This window comes from Hyla sarda, chromosome 1, assembly GCF_029499605.1.
Source record: "Hyla sarda isolate aHylSar1 chromosome 1, aHylSar1.hap1, whole genome shotgun sequence".
Classification (NCBI taxonomy): Eukaryota; Metazoa; Chordata; class Amphibia; order Anura; family Hylidae; genus Hyla; species Hyla sarda.
The window spans coordinates 251,681,385-251,688,257 of NC_079189.1; the positions used below are offsets into that span (position 1 = coordinate 251,681,385).

At 41.9% G+C, this 6,873-nt stretch overlaps 1 long non-coding RNA gene across 1 annotated transcript; it reads right to left on the bottom strand.

The window, feature by feature from the left end:
* Positions 1-2,445: 2,445 nt before the first annotated feature.
* On the bottom strand, positions 2,446-3,416 carry LOC130305103 (uncharacterized). Its single transcript, XR_008854738.1, has 2 exons — positions 2,898-3,416; positions 2,446-2,796 (listed from the first exon to the last, which is right to left on the bottom strand). It is a non-coding gene; the product is annotated as an uncharacterized LOC130305103 (long non-coding RNA).
* Positions 3,417-6,873: the final 3,457 nt, after the last annotated feature.

Here is a 6,873-nt window from a genome sequence, read left to right on the forward strand (position 1 = left end):
ATCTATTGAAGTCAATAGTAGCAAAATCCGCTGTGAAATAGTAGCAAAATCTGTGCGAAATCAGCTTTTGTTTACAGACCCTAAGGGCTCGTTCACATGGGCGGATTTTATTGCGAGTTAGCAAAGTGTGTCCTGCTGCGAGATTGAATGGGGGCGGGCTCTCTATTGCAGATTTCTGGCAGCAGAATTTCCATTACGGAAAATCAGCCGCAGACCCCGTTGAAGGCCTGCATCCCTCACCCTACCAATAATTGTAATGATACTTCAAATAGCGCCCACAGCAGACTGCAGTGCATAGGGGGACCAGCCAGCTACAGTCCCCTCTATATACGGTCCCATGTAAATATCACTTCCCTACCTTAAACCTAACACATTCCTATGTAAATAAAATTACTCCACTCTCCTACATACAGTCCCATGTAAATAACACTACTTCCCTCTCCTACATACAGTCCTATGTAAATAACACAACCCCCTCCATTATAAAGTCCCATGTAAATACCACTACTCCACTTTCCTACATACAGTTCCATGTAAATAACACCACCCCCTTCTCTTCAACATACAGTCTTATGTAAATTGCACTACTTTCCCCTCTCCAACATACAGTCCCATGTAAATAACACCACCCCCTCTCTCTCCAACAGGCAGTCCCATGTAAATAACACTTCCCTCTCTTCAACATACAGTTTTATATAAATTTGACTACTCCTCTTTCTCTAACAAACAGTCCCATGTAAATAACACCACCTCCTCTCTAACACACAGTCCCATGTAAATAATATCACTGCCCCCTAACACACTTATCACTTGCTTCCTGTACGCTGTAATACTATATAATAGTGAAGCCCAGGAGGCCCCACCCCTTCCCAAAATAGGCCCCATCCCTATCATGATGCCATTCCAGGAGCTACGGGCCTAATGGTGGTGAGTGATCTTCCTCCTAAACTGCTCCATATAACTGCGGCCTCTTCCCCTGCACAGTGCACTGGCTGTACTACCCAACTGTGCAGGGGAAGACAAGGAAGAGCGGACACAGTCCAGTCCAGCAGCCAAAAGATCCGGGCACAGGGTTGGTCCTGCAGGTGGACTGCTAAGGGGAACGGCGTTCCTGCTGTGATAAAAGTGCTGGGATGCTCTTCCTATGAGTTCCTGCAGGACTCAAGCCCTGGCCTTCTTTCTGTGACATCCGTTATATCCATTGAAAGCAACGGGCACTTTGTTTGCCTGTGTCCTACAGAAGGTGCCAGTCACTGACAGAATGCAATGGGATGCCTGCTAGGGTTGCCACCTTTCTTGCAAAAAAAAAAAAAATACTGGCTGTGCTAATTTGCATAATTATTTGATGTATGCGTGACATCACAGGAAGTGGTAGAAGATATAAAAATCATATGCAGGGGATTGAGATGGCACAGGGACCCTGCCTGTTTGGCAGCTCGGGCCATGGCCGCCAGGGCTGGTGCAAGGATTTTTGTCACCCTAGGCAAAACCTCATTTTGGCGCCCCTTTGCCCTGCCCTTTGGTCTCACCCTTATTTGCACCGCCCCATCCTTTTATAATGACTGTTAGACTATGTTCACACGTTAGGTTTTCCATGCAGAATTGCACAGGATTACACCGTACGGAAATTCCGCTGCATCAGAGTCCCATTAATTTCAGTGGGGTTCTGGCGCACTGTGCACACAGCAGAATTTCCGCACAGGAAATATCTGGCACAGAAATTCAAATTCTGGCATCCGCAGAAAGAATAGACATGTCTGTTCTTTCTGTGTATTCTGCTCAGAAATACATTGCCGTCTATGATAAAGTGAATATCTGAGCAATCTTAGCGCCAGCATGTTCTGACACCGCTCCTCTATCTTCAGAATATCCGCTCATACATTTTCTGTGTGGCCATTCGAGCTTTACAATCAAAATTGAGTAGGTGGACCCTGTAAAAGTACATCCTGATGCGATTGGATGTATATTTACACCCTGTACATAATGTGAACAATGGACCGGTGCTTGCATCATGTATGACAGGTCCTGGCAGCCAGGGACCTGCCAGTAGTGGCAATCATCAACGATCGCTCTAATGTTTGTCATTAACCCCTCAGATGCCGTGATCAAAGCAGATTATGGCAATGCGAGCATTATATTGAAGGAAGGAATCACCTGTGGCGATCTGGTGATCATTAAAATGGTGGCTGGAGGTCCTCTCACCTTCATTCTCCGCTCTACTAGGGTCCCGTTCATCAGTAAATGGCTCATGCATGGAAATTGCTGGGTGTCCTATGGTTGCCTTGGCAACTGTACCACCCAGTATCAGTTGCCCCTGTCCGCACCGCATTATGCAGATCGTGCAGGAGAGCAGCTTTGGACACTTAGCAAAACGTGGATGACATGAGGTTTTTTTAACACTATTTTTCACACACAAATAAAATAAATGAGTCAAACAAATAAAAGAATGATTTAAAAAGGGGAACTTTATTGATTATATATTAAAATGTTTGTGTAGGGATTTTATGTAACCTCCATCACTCACAAAGAGCGTACAATAACTAATACTCAGGACAGGAAAAACCTCCAGAGGGGAGGAAACCTGTAGGGAATCCATGGCTACTGTATTGCCCTTCCTCTGGGCATACTAAAGGAGGTTACCTCTAGAATTTGGGCCAATGTGTCTGTGTATGTGCGTGATTTGAGGGGCTGTGCCTTCATCCAAATTCTTCTGGAATAGGTCTGGAAATCTACATCTTCATCCAACGTCTTGCTGTAGGTCCGGAAATGCTACTCCACATCCTGGAAATAGTGCATCTAAGATAGGAAAACAAAAGATAGAATATTTATATGTTCATTATAGAAAAGCACATTGAACTGCACTAAAGACCTTTTGGTCACAACAATGTGATACTTACCAGTCACAGTAGTGTATATGACTTTGCATTCTCGGTCCCTACAGTGTCCAGCATCAGCCCCTCACTGATGAAGAATGAGCAGGAGCAGTGTTATATCTGCTCAGTGCTGCTCTCTGGTGGACAATGGCTATGACATCACATGTGTGACACACTCTTACCTCCTGAGAGTTCTATTTCAGTAGTGCTGCTCTCTGATTGGCTGAAAATCAAAAAACGTTCTAATATATTCTGTATGACTTATCTAAGGGATTTTGGGCATTTTTTTTTTATTAAAATAGCGCTACTCCCTGTGGGTGCAATATACTTGTTTCTCCTAACCAGACACTTGTTTCTCCTAACCAGACATTTGTAATATAATTTGGTGGCACCAACAGCCTGGGCCCATAGGTTTCTAACACAGATCAGTGTGGCTCTGGCAGGCTCAATGAGCAGCGCTGGCTGCCGGGACGTCTGACAAGTGACATCCCTGACGTTGTGGTCTGGAGCGAAGGATGTCACTCGTCAAACATCCCGGCAGCCACTGATTTAAAGTGATCGTGGCTCCTGCTGCCAGTTCAAGATCAGACACCATGGTCCTAGATTGACATACTGCACCACTGATCCCTTGTGGCTTTCCATCTGTTGCAAATCTACAACTCCCAGCATGCCCTGGGCATGCTTGGAGTTGTAGCTTTGCAACAGCTGGACAGACGGCTGTCGAAAGGGGGGGCACCAAAAATAAAGCAATGTGGGCTTTGAAAAACGCCACACATAATTATTATTATTATTATTTTCCCCCTGGCTTTTCTCATTACGAGTCATGTGATTCTTTCATCATGTGACTCAAGGATTTCTATTAAAAACTTTGGGAAGAAAAACACCAAAACTTCATTAAAAAAAACAACAACAAAAACATGCTCTCGGCATCCCACAGATTTGATAGCCTTAAAAGGCCATAAAAGGATGAAGAAAACCCCATTAGTGTCTGGCATTTCATATTACCCTATTGATTCCAACATAATATGTGCCCGCAGCCAGCATGGTGTTTTTTTCTGTCAAACACGCCAAGGGTAATCCCAGCCGAAATTAATGTTTTCACAATAAATTGGGACAGGCTGCAGACTGTGCTATATATTTGCATAGTTGCGGCATAGAGCGCGTGCCACATTTATGCGGTTGCATTCTTATGGCAGAATAAGGCAGAATCATCGATCAGTGGTTTCTTATGAGAAACCACTGATCAATGTAAAAGATCAGTGTGTGCAGTGTTATAGCCCCCTATGGGAGCTATAACATTGCAAAAAAAAGTGAGAAACAAAAAAGTGAATAAAGATCATTTAACACCTCCCCTAATAAAAGTTTGAATCACCCCCCTTTTCCCATTAAAAAAAAAGTGTAAATAAAAATAAACATATGTGGTATCGTCGTGTGCGGAAATGTCCGAATTATAAAAATATATCATTAATTAAACCACACGGTCAATGGCGTACGCGCAAAAAAATTCCAAAGTCCAAAATAGTGAATGAAAAAATGAATAAAAAGTGATCAATAAGTCCTATCAATGCAAAAATGGTACTGCTAAAAACGTCAGATCACGGTGCAAAAAATTAGCCCCATATCGCCCCATACGCGGAAAACTTAAAAAGTTATAGGGGTCGGAATATGACAATTTTAAACGTATACATTTTCATGCTTGTAGTTATGATTTTTTCCAGAAGTACGACAAAATCAAACCTATATAAGTAGGGTATCATTTTAATCGTATGGACCTACAGAATAAAGATAAGGTGTCATTTTTGCCAAAAAAATTACTGTGTAGAAACGGAAGCCCCCAAAATTACAAAATGGCGTTTTTTTTTCAATTTTGTCTCATAATGATTTTTTTTCCGTTTCGCCGTAGATGTTTGGGTAAAATGACTGACGTCATTACAAAGTAGAATTGGTGGCGCAAAAAATAAGCCATCATATGGATTTTTAGGTGCAAAATTGAAAGAGTTATGATTTTTTTAAAGATAAGGAGGAAAAAACGAAAACAGAAAAACCCCAGGTCCTTAAGGGGTTAAGGACCAGGCCAATTTTCACTGTAGGACTAGAGCATTTTTTGCACATCTGAGCACTTTCACTTTAAGCATTAATAACTCTGGGATGCTTTTAAATTTTGTCGATACTTGCATCATTCTTTGGTGAAAAATTCCAAAATTTGATGAAAAAATGTAAAATTTTGCATTTTTCTAACTTTGAAGCTCTCTGCTTGTAAGGAAAATAGACATTCCAAATGAATTATATTTTGATTCATAAATACAATATGTCTACTTTATGATTACATCATAAAGTTGACATGTTTTTACTTTTGGAAGACACCAAAGGGCTTCAAAGTTCAGCAGCAATTTTCCAATTTTTCACAAAATTTTCAAAATTTGAATTTTTCATGGACCAGTTCAGATTTGAAGTGGATTTGAAGGGCCTTCCTATTAGAAATACCCCACAAATGACCACATTGTAAAAACTGCACCCCTCAAAGTGTTCAAAATGACATTCAGTAAGTGTGTTAACCCTTTAGGTGTTTCACAGGAAGAACAGCAAAATGAAGGAGAAAATTCAAAATCTTCATTTTTTACACTTGCATGTTCTTGTAGACCCAGTTTTGAATCTTTACAAGAGGTAAAAGGAGAAAAAGCCTCTCAAAATTTGTAACCCAATTTCCCTCGAGTAAGGAAATACCTCATATGTGTATGTCAAATGTTCGGCGGGCGCAGTAGAGGGCTCAGAAAGGAAGCAGCGACAATGGGATTTTAGAGAGTGTTTTTCTGAAATGATTTTTGGGGGGCATGTCACATTTAGGAAGCCCCTATGGTGCCAGAACAGCAGAAAAAACCCCACATGGCATACCATTTTGGAAACTACACCCCTCACGGCATGTAACAAGGGGTACAGTGAGCCTTAACACCCCACAGGTGTTTGATGACTTTTCATTAAAGTTGGATGTGTATGAAAAAAATTTTTTTTCACTAAAATGCAGTTTTTCCCCAAAATTTAAAATTTTTAAAAGGGGTAATAAGAGAAAATGACCCCCAAAATTTGTAACCCCAATTCTTCTGGGTATGGAAATACCCCATGTTTGGACGTCAAGTGCTCTGCTGGCGCACTACAATGCTTAGAAGAAGAGGAGCGCCATTGAGCTTCTGGAAAGGGAATTTGTTTGGAATGGAAGTCAGGGGCCAAGTGCGTTTACAAAGCCCCCCCCGTGGTGCCAGAACAGTGGACCTCCCCCCACATGTGACCCCATTTTGGAAACTACACCCCTCACGGAATGTAATCAGGGGTGCAGTGAGTATTTACACCCCACTGGCGTTTGACAGATCTTTGGAACAGTGGGCTGAGCAAATGAAAAATTACATTTTTCATTTTCACGGACCACTGTTCCAAAAATCTGTCAGACACCAGTGGGGCATAAAATGCTCACTGTACCCCTTATTACATTACGTGAGGGGTGTAGTTTCCAAAATGGGGTCACATGTGTGAGGGGTCGAATGTTCTGGCACTATGGGGGCTTTGTAAACACACGGGGCCTTCAATTCCAGACAAATTTTCTCTTCAAAATCCCAATGGCGCTCCTTCTCTTCTGAGCATTGTAGTGCGCCAGCAGAGCACTGTACATCCACATATGGGGTATGTTCTTACTCAGAAGAAATCAGGCTACAAATTTTGTGGGGCTTTTTTCCTATGTTCCCTTGTGAAAATGAAAAATTTGGGTATCACCAGCATTTTAGTGAAATTGTTTTTTTTTTTTTTTTTTCCCATCCAACTTTAATGAAAATTTGTCAAACACCTGTGGGGTGTTAAGGCTCACTATACACCTTGTTATGTTCCATGAGGGGTGTAGTTTCCAAAATGGGGTCACAGGTGGGTATTTATTTTTTCGCGTTTATGTCAGAACCGCTGTAAAATCAGCTACCCCTGTGCAAATCACCAATTTAGGCCTCAAATGTACATAGTG